Genomic DNA, 19,221 nt, shown 5'->3' with positions numbered 1-19,221 from the left:
ATGCGCGGGTGCTGGCGCGGAAAAAGTAACCCATTTACCCGGGAGTTGCCTATATAAGAGGCTGCGAGGCGTTTGGGCGAGGCTGAAGCCATCTTCCTGTAAGCTGAACGCTGAATAAAAGAAACTGAGAACTCCAGCTGCTTCTCGTGTCTGTTTTCCCGCCACGGACTCAACACTGGCGACGAGGGTGGGATGCCTTGCACTACCTGGAAAGGAAGAAGTGTAAGCTTACCCAAGGAGTCCTGAGCGGCGAAAGAGGAACGGCGTCGACTCGGCAGCTGCCCGCCAATCCGGTGCGCATTCGGGGGTAGGCTGGCTGATAGACCCGTCTACTGAAGATCCGAAGATGGCGAAAATCGGAAGGCTTTCGGAATTCGACGTCTCACATCCAGAGCGGTGGGAGTCCTACGTATCCAGAATGGAGAACTAGTTCAAGGCAAACCAAGTGAGGGAAGATAGCTTGAAGGCAGCCACCCTGCTTTGCGTTTGCGGCCAAGACGCCTTCGAAATCGCAGAAAACCTTGCAGCACCTGTCCCAGTAGAGTCTGTAAGCTACGCAGACCTGAAGAAGCTGCTGAAGGAGCATTTCCATCCAAAGGTGTCCGTTATCTCATGGCGCCACACCTTCGAACAAAGGGATCAACGGTCCGGTGAGTCAGCCAAGGAATACATCGCCGCGTTACGGAAGGCCGCCAAGCCCTGCGAGTGCAAGGACCTCGAGGAACGACTGAGGGACCGATTCGTGTGCGGGTTAAGGCATCGCGAGCTACAACAGAGACTTTTCGCAAAGGAAGAATTATCCTTCCAAGACGCCTTAAGGGAAGTCACCACAGAAGAAGCAGCAGGCGGCGCCGTCAAAAACATGCGGCCAATCAGAAACAGTGCAGAGGGTGCGTCCGTGCACCAGGAAGACGTCCGACGAAACTCCGAGGAGGATCCGGACGAGGAAGTCGACCGTCTACACCCCGCGAAGGAAGAGAACCAGAAGGGAAGCTCTTCGGCTCCGCTCAAGTGCATCGGCTGTGGAGGTCGCCACAGGAGAACCGACTGCAAGTTCCACTCCGCTACCTGCCGGGCATGCGGTAAACAAGGGCACATTGCAGCTGTGTGCCTGGGCCGACGAAAGGCACAACCCCAAGAAGAACGCCTGAAGGGTACCAGATTCCCCAGCCAGAATAGGCTTTCTTACAGGCAAACCTGATTCGTCATGCCACGTCTGCGCCTTTTCACCCGTCCACCAACGGTATGGCTGAACGCATGGTGCGCATCGCAAAGGACGCCTTGAAGAGACTCACCTACGGGGACTGGCATCACAGGTGGCTGACTTTCTCCTTTCTTATCGCACCACACCGTCCACTTCTACAGGGAGAAGTCCAGCTGAACTTCGTTGGGGGCGCCAACTTACTACTAGACTTGACCGGTTGCATCCGGACAGACTGCCTTCATCTACCTCACATCCTAGGGCACCTAGACAACTACTTGTGGGTGCCCCGGTTTGGGCTCGCAATTACGGGCCTGGTCATACATGGGTCCCCGCTTCTGTGTCCAGGATCACAGGTCCTCTCTCCTACGAGGTTGCCCTGGACAACGGTCGTGTCCTGCGTCGGCACATCGACCAACTTCCGCTCTAGGCGGACTTTTCTGCTGAGACTCCTGGGTCTTTTCCAGGGGGGGAGGGGGACCCTTTGGAGCAAAGGGAAGGGCAAGAGCTACTGCCCATCTCCACTGATGGAGCCACAAACGGCCTCGTCCCAAGGTTCTGCAATTGCTCCGAAAAGAAAAGTCATGGAGCTTACCCACACAACAGGCACTCACGCCTACTCCAGCCAGGGAGTCACCCCGGGGGCATACTCACTTTCCACACACATCACACAGCACTCCAGTCACGGAGGATACCCGGGGGCATCCCAACAAATCATTCCCCGCAAGAGAGCTGGCACACAATTCCCAAGGTTGGCCTGACCTTACCCCAAATCCTACAGGGGGTCAAACATACACAGAGCTAGTCGAGGAACCAAGTCCCGACTACAACAACCCTAGCACAAATCAGGGAACACCTGAGTTTTGGGAAAGTACAGAAACCCACACGAGCCCGAACACAGAATGGGGTTCAGGGAATGGACAGCCTCCTGACAGGTCTTGGACTGACCTAGGAGGTTCTACAGAGACGCCCAGCAGCGGCTATCACTTCAAGGGGCCTGAGGGTCTACAGCTAGGTAGGTCAACCAGGTCACAAAGTAACAGAAGCCCTGGCCTGACGAGCCCGGTGGGCAAGCAAGCAGGCCAGGCATCGGGGCACAGTCCTTGGAAGACACCAGGGCACAATAGAGAGAACAGGCTCACGCCTCCCTCCAGTCAGGGGACTTATGCCAGTAACCCAGAGCTAAGAAGGTCACAGAGAGCAAAGAAATCTCCTAAGTATCTAGAAGATTACATAACATTGCTGGCAAGGCAAAAGCCAGTAATCAGTGGGAGCACTGGGGAGCAAAATGTCATATAAAATAAATGTTGTATGTTGGTAGTAGTTTTAGCCCGGGGGAAAGGGGTGTTATGTCCCGAGCCTTGCAAACGGCTCGGGCGTTTGCAGGCAGTCCCGGGCAGGTGCAAAGCTGCCCGGGACCAGACAGGCTGTCGCCAGCGCCGTGCGCATGCGCGGGTGCTGGCGCGGGAAAAGTAACCCATTTACCCGGGAGTTGCCTATATAAGAGGCTGCGAGGCGTTTGGGCGAGGCTGAAGCCATCTTCCTGTAAGCTGAACGCTGAATAAATGAAACTGAGAACTCCAGCTGCTTCTCGTGTCTGTTTTCCCGCCACGGACTCAACAATTACCTTCTTGCATCTCTCTGATTGTTGGATTTAAAGGCAAATACAGTAGTGTGAATGGTCTTTTATTCCAGTCAAGTATAATGAATCTCAAAGAATTGGAGTCCACTGGGAAGGTCATTTTTCTTATGAAAGATATTTAATTAGAGGAATACATTTCAAAAAGAGAGAAACTGTTGGAGCATAACATTTAGTCAGAGTTGTTAGTACAATTAAAAATAAGCCCCAATACTTTGTATTTTTCCAGCATTTAACAGATGCTAATATGATTGCTGTAGTATTTTGCTAACAGATCTCCTGCAAAGTGAAAAAAAAGGTAAAAATTCCTGCACGTTGAGCTTGAGTCTTTTTAGCCACGAGGCTATAACAATATGATCATGCTGTTTTGGTTCTCCATGATGTACTTTTATCTTTAACCTTCATAGTGTGTGAGCTCAGACAAGGCAACATGTAAGCAAATTAATCTTGGCTATCATAACAAGCATCATACGTGCATTTTTAGTTGCAGGGAAAGGTGTGCTGTAATATGAGACATTTAGCTTAATTTGGAATCCCCAGGGGAACAAGATGGCAAAATAATTTTGTTCTCAGAATAGTTAGAATTCTATTTGCTGCAATAGTTGAAAATTGGATTTTTTAGTGCCTTTCAAGCTTGGTTATTTGCTTGCAGATATTTCATTACTTGCCTAGGTAACATCATCAGTGTTAGTGAGTAGGGGTTTTCCCGTTTATATAAAGTAGCTTGTCTTGCCATTCAAGAAACTACAAGTTCTATCCTTGTAGTTTCTCAATTAGGGTATTGATTTTTGCTCCATATTTTGTCTGGTATTAATCCCTGCTTATCAGGGTATTGACTATTGTTTTTGTTTTTGTCCCTTCTTAGCTTTTTTTTTCTTTCGAATGATGTGTAAATGTTATTTAACTCTATGTCCTGTTGATATCTGATTTATTTGAGTGTATCTAGGAATTCGATAGCATTTTTGGATTTAGCTTAGTCTAGAATAGATTCCCACTTCAAACTATGATTTCATATGATCATGTGTTGTGAAATTGAGGAGTTTTCATCATGTCTTTGGACCGCTATTTGGTGTTAGGATGCACTCTGCTAGTCTTCTGCCTGTCGGTCCCACACAGTGGCTGTTACAGTCCTTACATGGTATGTTGTAGATGACTCCTGTTTTTTTTTCTTCTTGAACTATTGGGTTTTCTGGTTTACTTAAGATATTTACTTTTAATTTTATTTATATCCTGTCTTTATTATTTTTATATTCCTTCCTCCTCCTATTTTCCCCACAACTACCCTGTGAAATGGCTTGGGCTGAGAGAGAGCGACTGGCCCAAATGGAGTTCTTTGGCTGTCCAATCTCCTCTCAAAAACCTCCTGTGATAGGGCACCCACACCTCTGAAGTCAAGCCATTCCATTGGTTAACTGTCAGGAGTTCTGGGATTTCTTTTGTTCTCCTTTTGATCCATTCAGTGGCTAATGTTGATGTTGCCCTCTTGATATAGTTTGTAATCCAAGAGGTATTAAAAAATGACAGATGAATAAAATTTGAAAAGGAAAGCAAAATCCCAGCTGAAATAAAAAAAATAGTATCTCAATTGAGAGTAAAAAATTAAATGTCAGCTTGTTGTTAGTGTAAAAAAGATTATAACATACTCTCTCTCACACACACACATATGGTATAAGGATTAAATAAAGGTAGTCCACAAGGATATTTAAAATATTTTAAAATTAAAAAATATTGTAAAAAACATTGCAGTCTCTGATCATTTGCAATCTACAAAAGAGAATAAATGGGCTGTCTCCTTTTTATGGTGTACTGGCTTTAGGTTGTGCATTTGAAGACTAAAATTTAGCATTTTAAGCCTGTGCACAAAATCCTGTTAATTAGAGGTTGATGGGGTAGTATCAGACCTTGACCTACATTCTTATGAAAGAAGGCCTAGAGCAGGCATGTCAAACTGCCAACCTGTGGGCCAGATGCATCATACTGAAACCACGCCCACCCCATTGCCGGCAATGGGGAAAAAGTTGTGATACATCGCGTGACGTCACATGACGTTGTGAGTTTGACATGCCTGGCCTAGAATCTCTAAACCCTAGCTCAGCTAGGTTTTCCATGAGAGTTTAAAGGCAGTCTTTGGACTGCTATTTGGTGTTAGGAGTTAGCTCGAAGGCCAGAGCTGATATAAGAACTCTTCTACACAGCAAATATTTTGCTCAGCAAACTGTCTTAAATTTACTCATATTGCCCATCCAAGTTGATCAACTCAGCTTGTCAAGGTAGGTGCAATTCTTGTGGGGTCCCATAGTATAGCACCTGGCTTGGATTGCTGTAGTTCTTTTATTGATGTGTATGTATGCGGGTGTGGGTGTGTACATGTGCGTGTACATTGCATATGTATCTGTGTGTTTTCAAACCAGCTACATCTTAGAGTCATTGAATGCATTCACAAATTGCTGTTCAAGAGAAAGGAGTCAGTGCAAAGTATCAACCCTCTCTTTTTCCATTTCTCTTCCTGTGCTATGGGAAGGTAAAAGACTCTGTTTCTCTTTAGTAAATTTCTTGGTTGTCTTCATATATGGACCAAGAACTGTCACATCATCCCTTGCCTTAGTGTGTGTATGTGTATGTGTATATGCCTAAATTGGGAGACCATGAGTTCTAGTCCTGTCTTAGGCACCCAGCTACGTGACCTTGGATCAATCACTCTCTCTCAGCCCTAGAAAGGAGGCCATGGCAAACCATTTCTAAAAAACGTTGCCAAGAAACTACAAGAACTTGTCCAGGCAGTTGCCAGCAGTCAGTACTGACTCAAAGAAACAAATACAAATACAGTCTGTTTGTATTTGTGTATATGTTTGTGCATGAGTGTACACATAAGTGCATACACAAACAGTTAAGGGTGGGTGGACCAAGCCTTGTGAATCAGCTGTTGGAAAAGTAAGAGACTTTATTCCATTTAGCACCAAAAACCTTCTAAGAATAGCTGGCCAAGTTCCAACTCTATTAAAAAAGATACAGTGCACCAACTTCTCTATGTAGCCTACTATTCAGAACTACACAATCCACATAACAGCCTAGGACTGATGAAGGATTCCTCTTGCTCTTATCATTCCTGCTTATTCTGATGTATGGAGATGAGGAGGAGAGTAAGCTTTTAGTAAAAAATAATTTGAAAGGTATCAATGGAAGACTTAGTCCAAAACAGCAATAGCGCGTCTTAGACTTATATACTGCTTCATAGTGCTTTACAGCCCTCTACAGCAATAGCACGTCTTAGACTTATATACTGCTTCATAATGCTTTACAGCCCTCTTTAAATAGTTTACAGTGTCAGCATATTGCCCCCAACAATTTGGGTACTCATTTTACCAACCTCAAAGGATGGAACGCTGAGTTAGCCTTGAGCCAATCAGGATCGAAACAGCATAGTAATGATTTTATCCATTGCCTTTTTCTGATATTGTTTGACTTAACCTCCTGATTTATCAATACAAATGGAATGGAATACAATACAATACAATACAATGGAATAAATACAATACAATACAATACAATTATTTATTGGCCAAGTGTGATTAGACACACAAGGAATTTGTCTTCGGTACATAAGCTCTAGCCCTAGAATTCCTTGGTTTTCACCCAGGTGGCGCAGCAGTTAGAGTGCAGTACTGCAGGCCACTTTAGCTGACTGTGTTCAGCAGGTCAGCGGTTCAAATCTCACCATCAAGGTTGACTCAGCCTTCCATCCTTCCGGGGTAGGTAAAATGAGGACCCAGATTGTTGGGGGCAATGTAAATATATATATCTATACATTGCTTACTGGTGTACACCGCTTAGAGAGTGCTTGCACTTAAAGCGGTATATAAGTCTCATAAATAAATAAATAAATAAATAAATAATGAAGCTTACTGAAGGAAACAAGGCTGTTGAAACAGTATAAGGTTTGTCAATATTTGCTCAAAGAACTGTTTGGAGAAGCTGGAGGTTGTTTATTGGAAAATTCTCATTTTAGCTATCATTATGAAGAATGAAATACAACAGCTTTTCTTTTGGTTTAAAACAAATTGGCATCGGCTGACTTTTCTTTGCTCTCTGCTAGGAAGAATCAAAAAGGATTGTTCTACTTAGATACTATTCCCTTGACTTCCACTTTAAAATGCTGAGCTTTTCATTCTTATGCTAGCTATTTTCTACTGCCAAGCTATATCTCTCTAGCTCATATTTCAAGAGAAGTACTTATCAGCAAGTGGCAACTAGCACTGAACAAATTTTCCAATACACATTTAAGCAAGCTTTTTCTACTTACTTTTTCTCTCCAGTTTTCCCCAACTCAAGTACCAGATTACAACTCTCATCATTCTCAGCTGAGCAATGACAATTTGTTACACAAATACTCAGATAAAATGTCATCTCCCCTACCCAAAGAAGAAATTAATGCCAATAGTTTAAAGACTTTTATAAAAGGAAAGCTTTGCCAAATAAGTGCAGAGAATCCTAGTCAACAAATGCTTATCTTTAAAAGGAAACACATTGGAAATATAGTAATTCCTGCTGTCTTTTATCCCTTTGATATCTATTTCTGTTTTCTTTTCTTTTTTTAATCTCACAAATTACTGCAGTATTTAAATCTTTTTCGGCTCACTAGTCAGAATGGTCTCTGAAAAAGAAATTATGTGTAGAAAGGGAGGAGGGGTTGGACTTAATATGTTTGGAACATCATACACCATCATATTGCCTTGTATTTTTAGTATATGTCACAAGTTAACTGAAACTTGCAATTATATATTTTGAAATCATGCTATTATTGGATGATTTTTGAAGATATTTCAGTTTTATGTGCAAAATTGCAGTAAGTAAATAAATTGGCATAAAACAAATCAGAGCACAGCACAGCAAGGCAGATCCTTGTTTGGAATAACAAATGAAACAATTGGATAATTTCTCCTGCAAGATACCTGCCAATATAGAAATATTTGCAAAACAATTTCTTCTCTCACAATACATTTGACAATTGATGGGTGTCTAAATCTGTGCTACTGGTATAATGAAAAGCACAGCACCTGTATGTTACAAAGGTCCAACTGTTGGGATTCTCTCTACAATGGCTCTTCTGTACACAAGAATTATATCTGTAATGTGTACTACCTTCCTCCCTTCTAATAGGTTGAGTCAATACATGGCCATCCCAAGAAGAAAAATACTAAATCACACAGTCAGCAAAATCAGGTGGATGCAGTCCTAAAGCTGAACCACTTCAAAACAAAAATGAAATACCACATATTTTAAAGCTCCTGAGCACCAAAAAAAACAATCTGCTACAAAGATGATCTTTTTGTTCTATATTTTGCCAAACATGCAATTATGCTCCTCAGTTAATCTTAAATCAAACCAGTTTAGACCACTTCACAGAGATTGTTTTTATTCTTACAATCTTTTATATTATTTTAAACATTATTGTACTAGCAAAGCAAAATATAAATTGTAGAAATTAAAAAGAAATGTAAAAATGTGTTTTAATCCTGCCCATGCCATTGTAGACTTCCCCAAATTAGTGGGCAAAGTTTGGAATGAAACTTTAAGCATATTTAGCTGAGCAGAATTACAGTGCTCTGTGCACAGGAAACTATGATTGATTGTAGTGTAGTTCTTATGGTTTTTTTCCTGTCAGCACAAGCAATAAAGGTGAGGGAACATGGCCAGAGTAGACATCCTGCTCATTCCCCTAGTGAAAAATGTTAACAATCACTATTCTGATGGATCATGAAAGTACACCTGAAATAAAAGAAACCATACCTGCAGGAGGGTGATTTGGCTTCGTGCCCTACAGGCTTCCTTAATTGCCTCCCTGAGTTCCAGAAAACAGGAATAAAAGATATTATGGGGAAAGTTTGGGGCAGGTCTAACAAGAACTATGTAAGGAGGAAGAAAAATGAAATGTGTGAACAGCTGAGCATCAAATGAGGTATATTTGTAATAAGATACAGAATACAGAATAATAGTGGGAAAAGACCTTGGAGGGATTCTAGTTCAACCCCCTACTCAAATAGGAGACCCTATACCATTCTGGACAAAAGGCTGTCCAATCTCTTCTTAAAAACCTCCAGTGATGGAGCACCCTCAGTTTCTGGCACCAAGCCATTCCACTGATTAATTAATTGTCCAATTGTATTAATTTGATCCAAAGGACCTTTTCATATAATGTGAAAGGAAGACTATATATTCCAAACAAATGATCAGTAGTAATGAAGTCAAGAAATAACTGGGGAGCTATACAGCAGAGATATCTTCTTTCTAGTCTGTCATAAAACAATCTTTCTTTTAGTTCCATGTCCTTGAAGTTTCTGCTCTTATCTAATTTATGATAATAGAACTGAGTTGCATTTCTGGAAGATAGAGATTACAGTCATGCCTGACCTTTCCTCAAATTTTAGATGAACTCCAAATCTTGTATTCATTTTATATGTTATTCCAAAGCAAAAAACAGCTGTGGTGTAATAAATACATACTTGAATAAGTATAAGTATTAATTCTATTCGAAATTTGGCCCACATGTGAAAACCAGTGTAGTAGAATTGGTATCTGTAAACCTTTTTGGTTGTTATGTATACATTCCTTACATCTTCTACAAATCTTTGCTGGAGACAGCATATGGCAGGACTTGCCTCTCCTGAAATATCAGAATGTATTTTCCTGTCTTCTGTTGCAGATTAATTAGCATATGAGGCTTTGGGGAGAGTTTCTGACAGCATATTTTTAAAAATAAAAGTAACTGCAGTTTTCCTAGTAGGATAGTTTTTGCCAAGACGTAAGCCAAGTCTGGAGGAAACTTGGCTTCTCCAAGAATTGTATGAGGCCCAAAGATGTTATTGAAGATAAATATTTTTAATTTGAATATGTAAATTACCTTTTGGAAAACTCCAAAAAGTAGTGCCAGCATGCCAGAATTTTGTAGCTTTTGAAATTATGGGTACACACACTTGATGTGAGTGGCTATATGCATCTCTCTTCCTGCTCTCAGTTAATAGTGCTGCCACATTAATGGTGTTTAATGAAGTTAATATATCTTTTCCCATGTTTATTTATGTAAATAATGTCTCATGTTTATTGATGTATGTCATATATATCTTGTCTTTCAGGGAAACAACTTCCATTCCAACTTTACTCCAAGTAGTGCCAGAATCTGCATCGAACCATGATTCCAGCACACTGATGGTACATGTGATAACATTGTTGTGCAAATTCAGACATTACATACTTATACCCAGAACTCCTGATGCAAGTATATCAGGAGTGGCATTTGAATGATGACATTGCTGTGTATGTGTGCTATTTTCTCCATCTGTTAACTCCCAGGCTAGGTAGCACAGAGCAATTTAAAACATTTTTAAAAGAAAAAACAATTTAAACAAATCAGAATAACTACAGTACTTCTCTGTAATCTGAATCAGGAGAAGCTCTACGTGTTAAGAATGCAAATTTGGATACAGTGGTGGGGTGGATGAGGGAGACCTAATAAAATGAGATTGAATTTTGATATGGTAGAAATCTGTAGTAGGGTACTAGGGACATTATCTGAGGATTGCACATCCTCAGAAAAAAGCCTCACAGGTACTGTTCATAATTTGGGGTGGGAGAATATGTGTCCTCTGATTAGCTTTATCAGCCTGATTGGAATGTAAATGTGGCCTCGTAAGATAGGCAGAGCCTAGCTCCTTCATATAAGCAACTCTTGTACAGATTATTGAAATATGCTTTATGTAGAATTGTCCATGTCCTTAGTTGAGATGCTTTAACTGGTACAGAAAGTGGTGACCATGGTCCTGAATGGAACACCCTTGTGTGCACATTGCTAAAGTACTTGCATTGATTGCCATTTAGCTACTGAACCAAGCTCTAGCTTTTGATTTTAATATATAGAGCAGTGATGGCGAACCTTTTAGAGACCGAGTGCCCAAACTGCAACCCAAAACCCACTTATGCATTGTCGGGTACCGGGTGGGTGTGGCCCATTGGGTGGGCATGGCTGCTGTGGAAACAGCAGACTGGGTGGGACTAAAAAGTTCAATCAATCAATTCCAACTTTGGAAGATCTTTTTTTTTCCTGCGAGAAGTTGAAATTGACTGATTGATTGAACCTTTTTTTGTGTACATGGCGGCAGAGGCCTAAAACAATAAGGTTTTATAAAACCCAGCTGAAGGCCTAGGACTGTGGTGATGGTACGCGTGCCCACAGAGAGGGCTCTGTGTGCCACCTCTGGCACCTGTGCCATAGGTTCGCCACCACTTATATAGAGCCTTAAATTATTTGGGATCAGAAAGGCTCCCTTTGTAGTTTCTGTAAGGCAGACAAATTTCTAGGAGCAAACACTGGGATATATTAATTTGAATAAATTGAGATATTTATTTCTCAATGGTGCTGGACAAAAATTCTGAAAAGGAAGACAGACAGACAGGCAGAGGGAATTAATATTTTAAATGGCTCTTTTGTAATGAAGCAATTTTCAGTAATTCTAAACATTTTCAGTTGTGTGCTTATATTTTGTGTAGAATATTTTGAGGTCAAATTAAGTTAAAGGATAATTAATAAGCAATAGATCCTTCTACCTATCAGTTGGAAAATGGGCAAGAATTCCATTCCAGCAAGAGGCACTCTCCAAATTGTTAAATGAAAGACAACCTCTGCATTATCAAGGAAGATTGAGTATCTGCCACCATTGCCCACTTTGTCTCGAGGAGTCAGCCAAGAGTTACCAGATCTGGGCTGCAAAATTCTGGAGAGCAAAAAAGAATTACATTTGACTACGCTGGATGGAAATGATGTTTTTTCACACAAATAGGAAATATATCATGTGATCTTAAATGTGATCCTAACTGGAAGGAAAATGAAATTTCAGGCGATTCATCCCTTTCAAGCCCTTACATTTCCTTGCCATCAGGGCAAGAGATTCAAGATTCTCTCCCACTCTTTATTGTTCTTTCTTCTCTGTTCTATCATTGAACTCAATGGAAGGAAAATTACCATGCCAGCCTGCTATATTAATTACTAAGCTTGTGCCAGTTTCATCAAAGGAGAGAGAGGGACCTTGGCTCCATCCTAACCCTTGTGTCAGAATCCAATTATATTTCATCTTTAATTATCAAATATAGAAACTCCCAATTCGGCCTTCTTTGGATTCTGCCATAAGAGGGAGAGAAGGGGGAGAACAAAGGGGCTTTATGGCCCTCACTTCCTTCAGTACACTTCAAAGAGCTGAATGCTGAATGTGTGTTTATTGTAACCTCAAAGCGTTAGCATACCAAAGAAGGGTATTTGCCTTTCATGTAGTTATCTGAAGTCTCCATCCAGACGGAAGAAAGAAGAAAAGGGGTGGAATTGTGATACTTGAAACTATCACTGGAAGGGGGGTTGATTGGGTGGGACTACTGGGGAACCCCTTAAAACCTTGAATGGAAGAGCTTGAACCCCAGTCCTGTCTAGCATGCCTGCAACCATTTTCTCTTAATAAAGGATTCCTGTTGGAAGAATTATTCCAAGAGTTCTGTCTTCTTAAGATGCAAAGTGGGGTGGGTCCTTACATTAGACAGGACTTGCAAAATTAATCCACCTGGAAGGGAGACCCTTGCCGGGGGATTTTGCAAAACATTTACCATGTCAGACAATGGAGAAAGAGAGGGGGAAAACTCCCTGGAAAGAGAGCCGCTGACCCAGTTGGAACCTTGCCAGATGTTGGGATCCGAGAGGCCAGATTCCTCAGGAGAAGAAGTGGTGGAGACACAGGACCACAAGCCTCGCTGGTCGATGGACGTTGGAAAGAAAAGTGAGTGGAGAAAGGAATTAAGAAAGGTGACTCTGAGACGGGGGACCAAGCAACCAGAATGGAAGCAGGAGATGGAGAAATCCCTGCACGCAAGTGAAGAGGGAGGAAGCTGGGTACCGTACTCAGACTGGATCCTAGAGAAAGCTATTGACCTGATGAAGAGAACTCTCAGCTCCCTAGGAGAGGAGAATACTGAGCCCTACGGCCGCCCCAGTTCCTGGAGCCACAAAGGGAGAGACACCGAGGGGGACGTGGAACCTGCAACCCCAGGGACATCTACTGATCCAGGAGCCCCCACCCCCTACCGGACCACAGATGGCAATCTGGACTGAAGACACTACCACCCACAACGGAGGCACCGATCCATTCCAAGACGTCCACCGTTGGAGGTGAAATTCAAAGGGGAGCCAACACGCTTGGGGTTTTTCCTAACCCAAGTCCTCAGCTACATGGAGGAATATGGGCAGGACATTCCCAGCGACAAAGCCCGCATCCAGATCGTGCAATCTGCCCTGGATGGACCAGCTGCGGATTGGGTAGTGAACTTGCATGACTCCAATGTCCCAGAACTCAGTAACTTCAACCATTTCATGTCCTCTTTGAGAAGATGATTTGAAGACCCCCTGGCTGATCGCAAAGCTCATGAAAGAATAACAACGATGAGGCAAGGCAAACGCCCAGTGGCCGAGTATACACAAGAATTCCGGGCCATTGCCAGCAAACTGAATTGGCCAGAAGACATCCTCCTTGGCCATTTCAAAGACGGACTAAACTATGATCTATATGATGCTTGCCTGCCCCGAGGGGACCCACATCGACTTGAGGAATGGTACGTCTTGGCAGAGGAAGCAGAGATCGACATATTGAAGAGGCACCGCCGAAGAAAACAATGGAGCCGCCCCCCGCCTGAGCTGACACACCAACCAGTGAAACCATTGGCTCCAGCCAAGAAGCAAATGGGGTGTTTCAAGTGCGGAAGAGAAGGGCATCGAGCTGTAGAATGCCGCTCAAAGGCCCCCCAGCACAACCCAGACAGATCCCCAATCAACAAACCCGGAAAGTATTCAGCTAAGCCAAAAGAAACGGCCATGAGAATGATGGAAATTGCAGAAACCCCCACCTCTGCTCACCAAGGGGAAAGAACTCCAGCCTACACCACAGGGACGGTGGATGCCTCAGATGACAGCTCGGAGGGCGAACCCCTGGTAAGTGGATGCATCACACCCATCTTCAAAACAGTGACTATATTAATCCCCCCCATGCCCGAAGCTGTGAAGGTGAAAGCCTTAATAGACTCTGGCTGCACCCGCTGCCTCATTAGCCCAACACTAGTGGGGAATCTGGGCATCCCATCCAGGAGACTGGAACAACCAATCTCATTTGGCCAGCTAGATGGATCCATAGCAGGGGGGGTGCCAGCTACCCTAGCCACTCTGCCAATACACCTCTCCCTGGGCAACCATGAAGAGGACCTAACGTTTGTGGTGACCCCAGGTATGGAATGCCCAATGATTCTAGGATGGAATGGTTGAAAAAATGGAACCCCTGGGTAAATTGGAGGATGACAGAAATCAAATTCCCGAAGGGGACCTATGGACTTAAAACCCCAAGGGAGGCTACCAGAATCAAGAATAGAAAAAGCATCCATAGGAGAGGAAAAGAGATTAACAGAAATACCAGAGGAATATAGGGACCTTGCTGAAGTCTTCAGTGAGGAGAGGGCGATGAGCTTCCCCCCCCGACCCACAGACTGTACCATTGAATTCAAGCCTGGGGCAAAACTCCGAAGCCCAGATTATACTCCATGAGCCCAAAGGAGAAGGAGGAAATGAAAGATTTATAAAAAAAAACCTGGAGAGAGGTTTCATTGAGCCAGCCAAGCCTAAAGTGGCTGCCCCGGTCCTTTTTAGAGAGAAGAAGGATGGCTCTTTACGTTTATGCGTGGATTATAGGGCCCTGAATACAATCAGTGAAAGCAACCTATACCCGCTGCCCCTCATGAAAGACATGCTGTCACACCTATCGAAAGGGAAATTTTTTTCTAAACTAGACCTAAGGGAAGCTTACTATCGCGTGAGAATCAAGGAAGGGGACGAATGGAAGACTGCATTTAACTGCCCCATGGGGTGCTATCAATTCAAAGTCTTGCCATTTGGATTACAAGGGGGCCCTGCAGTCTTTATGCAATTAATCAATGACGTTCTAAGGGAGCACCTGTTTAAGGGGGTCCTTGTTTACTTGGACGACATTCTTATCTTTACCGAAACAAAAGAAGAACACGTCAAACTTGTCAGAGCGGTTTTAAAGAAGCTGCGAGCCGCTCACCTATATGCCAAACTCTCAAAATGCGAATTCCACCAGGAAAGGATAGACTACCTAGGCTATCGCATATCCCCACAGGGCATTGAAATGGACCCGGAGAAGGTCAAAGCAGTACTAGATTGGGCACCACCCCGCACAAGAAAGCAACTACAAAGTTTCCTGGGCTTTGCAAATTTTTACCGCCAATTCATCCCCTCATTTGCACAGATAGCCTTGCCCCTCACTAACTTACTAAAACGAAGGGAACATCCTCAGTAAAACCTAGCCAGCCACTAACATGGACAATGGAGTGCCAAGCAGCGTTTGAGAGACTAAAGAGACTTTTTTCTGCCGAACCAGTACTAAGGCACCCAGACATGGACAAGCCCTTCATAATACAGGCAGATGCAAGTGATGTGGCAGTGGGGGCTGTGCTATTACAAGAAAATGATGATGCAGTATTGCAACCCTGTGCATATACATCCAAGAAACTCACGGAAACAGAACAGCGCTGGCCCGTATGGGAGAAGGAGGCTTATGGGATACGTTGGGCATTACTCACGTGGCGACAGTTCCTGGAAGGCAACAAAATCCCCTTCCAGGTGTGGACTGATCACAAAAATTTAGAAGCCCTGAAAACTTCCAGGAAACTCAATCCCAAACAAGCCCGCTGGTCCCAGCATTTTCACCAATTCCAATTTAAGCTCAAACATTTACCAGGAAGAAAGAACTTCCTGGCAGATGCACTATCTCGCATGCCCCAATATAACAGCGCACGAACCACAGACTCTAGACCAATAATGGCAGAGTCACAACTGGCAGCACCAGTAACCACAAGAACCCAAGCCAAAATAAAACCACAACTGGACAGCCAAACTGGGATTGAATTCAGAAAAAGTTTGGAAACAGATGAATGGTTCCAGAAAAACAAAAATGTGTGCACAATGAGAGACGGGTTGCCTTGGGTAGGGGAAAAGTTATATATACCAACAACTCAAAGACTAACTTTCATGCACCTTTGCCATGACACAAAATCAGCAGGGCATTTTGGATTTGTAAAAACTTTACACTTAATTAAACGGCAATTTTGGTGGCCATCAATAAAAAAGGACATAGAAAGTTATGTTGCCAGCTGCCCAACCTGTGCATCTGCAAAGAGGTTGCAAGGGAAATCGCCAGGGCTATTACAACCAGTGGCAAGTCCCTCAGCCCCCTGGAGGGAAATAGCCATGGATTTTATAGTGGAATTGCCAGAAAGCAATGGGAATACTGTTATCTGGACAGTCACGGACTTGTTTTCCAAACAGGTGCACTTTATCCCTTGCCAAAAGATTCCCACTGCAAAGGCCTTAGCAAGACTTTTCATCCAGCACATTTACAGATTGCACGGGGCACCCCAACGCATCATCTCTGATAGGGGAGTGCAATTTACGTCTGCATTTTGGAAGGAATTTTTATCTCTCTTAGGGACCACTCAGGGACTGACATCTAGCCATCACCCTCAGACAGATGGACAAACGGAACGGTGCCATTCAGTACTTGAGCAATATTTGAGATGCTTTTTAAATTTCCAACAGAGTGATTGGACGGACTTACTTCCTTTTGCAGAAGTTGCCTACAATAATGCAGTCCACTCCAGCACAGGTTACACTCCTTTTCAAATAGCCACCGGTCAAAGTTTCAACCCCATGCCAGAATTAACCCCAAACGAACCAACGATCCCTTCGCTGAAAGAATGGATGGAGAAATTACAAAACACCTGGCCAATAGTCAGAAAAGCACTAGATGAAGCTAGGCAGGCATACAAAACACAAGCCGATAAAAAAAGGGTTGAGCCTACACCATTCATTATAGGAGAAATGGTGTACTTATCTACAAAATACCTAAAGTCCCTACAGCCCTGTAAAAAACTTGGACCAAAATATATAGGACCTTTTCCAATTAAAAGAATCATAAATCCAGTAACAGTAGAATTAGAATTACCCAAAAACCTCAGGCAAATACACCCAATTTTTCATTGCAGCTTGCTGAAAAGAGAGCATCAGTCACATCTACGGCCAAAAATCCCCCCACCACCACCTCCACTCATGGTGGAGGGTGAACAACACTTCGAAATAAAGGAAATCCTTGATTCTAGGAGATATCATGGGGCAACTCAGTACCTAGTTGCCTGGAAACACCTCCCTCCCTCACAAAATGAGTGGGTCCATAAACGTCATGTCAGAGCCCCGAAGCTATTGAAGAAGTTTCACACAGAGTATCCTAACAAGCCTGACTAAATTTTATACTTGTGTTTTCTTTCAGGTGGATCTCTCTTATTTTTAAGAGGGGCCGGATGTCAGAATCCAATTATATTTCATCTTTAATTATCAAATATAGAAACTCCCAATTCGGCCTTCTTTGGATTCTGCCATAAGAGGGAGAGAAGGGGGAGAACAAAGGGGCTTTATGGCCCTCACTTCCTTCAGTACACTTCAAAGAGCTGAATGCTGAATGTGTGTTTATTGTAACCTCAAAGCGTTAGCATACCAAAGGAGGGTATTTGCCTTTCATGTAGTTATCTGAAGTCTCCATCCAGACGGAAGAAAGAAGAAAGGGGGTGGAATTGTGATACTTGAAACTATCACTGGAAGGGGGGTTGATTGGGTGGGACTACTGGGGAACCCCTTAAAACCTTGAATGGGAGAGCTTGAACCCCAAGTCCTGTCTAGCATGCCTGCAACCATTTTCTCTTAATAAAGGATTCCTGTTGGAAGAATTATTCCAAGAGTTCTGTCTTCTTAAGATGCAAAGTGGGGTGGGTCCTTACACCTTGGAAAGTTATGTTGTGGCTCCTTCTGTTGATGCATATATCACCTGTGGTAAACTGAAGTCATTTGCTATTAACTCTGTAAAGCATCTGATGAAAATGCAACTCCAGAATTGTCATCTATTTGCAGCTTTTATCACATTAGCCATGAGTAGAAATAGCAAAAGATTCCTTTGTAGGCCTGTCTTTGCACCTTTCCACACCTATAACTATCCATAGCATGAAGATGCTGGTTACAACCTCATGACCTCATGATTTTGTCTTCATCTCATGGGAAGCCACAGTTGAGCAACTTGCCTCCTCCCCCAGCCCCAATGTCACCCATATTAAGGAGAATGATTGGTGAATATTAATTTGCTGGCAATGTTTAGTGAGAGGGAAGCTGGGAAGTTCACCAGTCCCTGTCCTCAGTATGCCCTGTACTCTGTAAAAAAAGAAGAGCGTTATCTGTCAACATTGTCTATGGTAGATGGAGAAAATGAACTCTTCAATTCAATTAGAATTCAGTGGGCAAAAGTTATTAATTGAATGGAATGTACTGTAAATGACTATGTCACACTTTGTTGGGCACATAACAAAAAAAAAGAGTTTAGAATGTGTTCTGCTCCCAAAAAATTTTCATCTAATTCACAAGTGGCCAAGACTACATTTAAAAAGGTGATTTTATTATAATTTTTTACCCTTCAATCATCAAGGGTGACTTACCAAGGAAGCTGCTTGATCCCAGCACTCATCTTTGAAATCCACATATATTTAATCAGGTTTTTTAAAACAAATTAAAGATCTAGATCAAATAGACTTTAGGACTGATTCTATATCACCTATTTTATTTCTTCCTTGACAAAGTGATTTTACAATATTACATCAACAAATAAAAATTAAGTCACGTTTACATATGCATATTTTTGCAGCAATTACTTTTTATTGATAAAACAGTATATAGAGATTAATAAAAACATAGCAGTACTATATATCATAGGGAAAATAGCTACCTAGCTATTTGCTTAACGCCCACATTTGTCTTCCCATTATATCTGGCATATGTATTTGAAAAGAATAAATTATCCTGCCTTTCACTGCTTAAATATAGTCAATTATTGTAGTCAGCAATCTAATTATGCTAATAAGGAAAGATTAAGGTGCATTCTAAGTACTGGTAGTAAGAAGTTCCATGAGTGGCCATTTTTAACCTAATCTCTCCTAAATTTCTAATCAAGTTTAGTTCAATGACCAAAATTGCTATAGAGGAGAGGTAAATGAAAAATGTATCCTCTTATATTTTAGCATTCTGAGAACTTGTAATTGATTATTTATTTTGAAGAACTTATTTGGAATGATAGAATGCCCAAGATAATTCAATGTATATTATGATACGGTTTCTAGTCTTTATTTTAGTCCTAGCATGAATGTTTAGTGTTGAGTGCCTGGTCTTTGTTTGCTCTTAATTATTGTAAACTAT

At 42.5% G+C, this 19,221-nt stretch overlaps 1 long non-coding RNA gene across 1 annotated transcript in view; it reads left to right on the top strand.

Annotated features, from left to right (window-relative positions):
- The window catches only part of LOC120306667, a 63,040-nt gene that overhangs the window by 2,154 nt on the left and 41,665 nt on the right, over window positions 1-19,221 (top strand). Inside the window, exon 2 of the long non-coding RNA XR_005556367.1 lies at window positions 9,971-10,046. This is a non-coding gene — a long non-coding RNA (uncharacterized LOC120306667). The remainder of the gene's footprint in view (window positions 1-9,970; window positions 10,047-19,221) is intronic.

The sequence above is a fragment of the Crotalus tigris genome, unplaced genomic scaffold (genome assembly GCF_016545835.1).
Source record: "Crotalus tigris isolate CLP2741 ecotype Arizona unplaced genomic scaffold, ASM1654583v1 scf7180000017743.441908, whole genome shotgun sequence".
In the NCBI taxonomy this organism is placed as follows: Eukaryota; Metazoa; Chordata; class Lepidosauria; order Squamata; family Viperidae; genus Crotalus; species Crotalus tigris.
The sequence above is the reverse complement of the archived record's forward strand: the minus strand, read 5'-3'. Positions and strand labels throughout refer to the sequence as shown.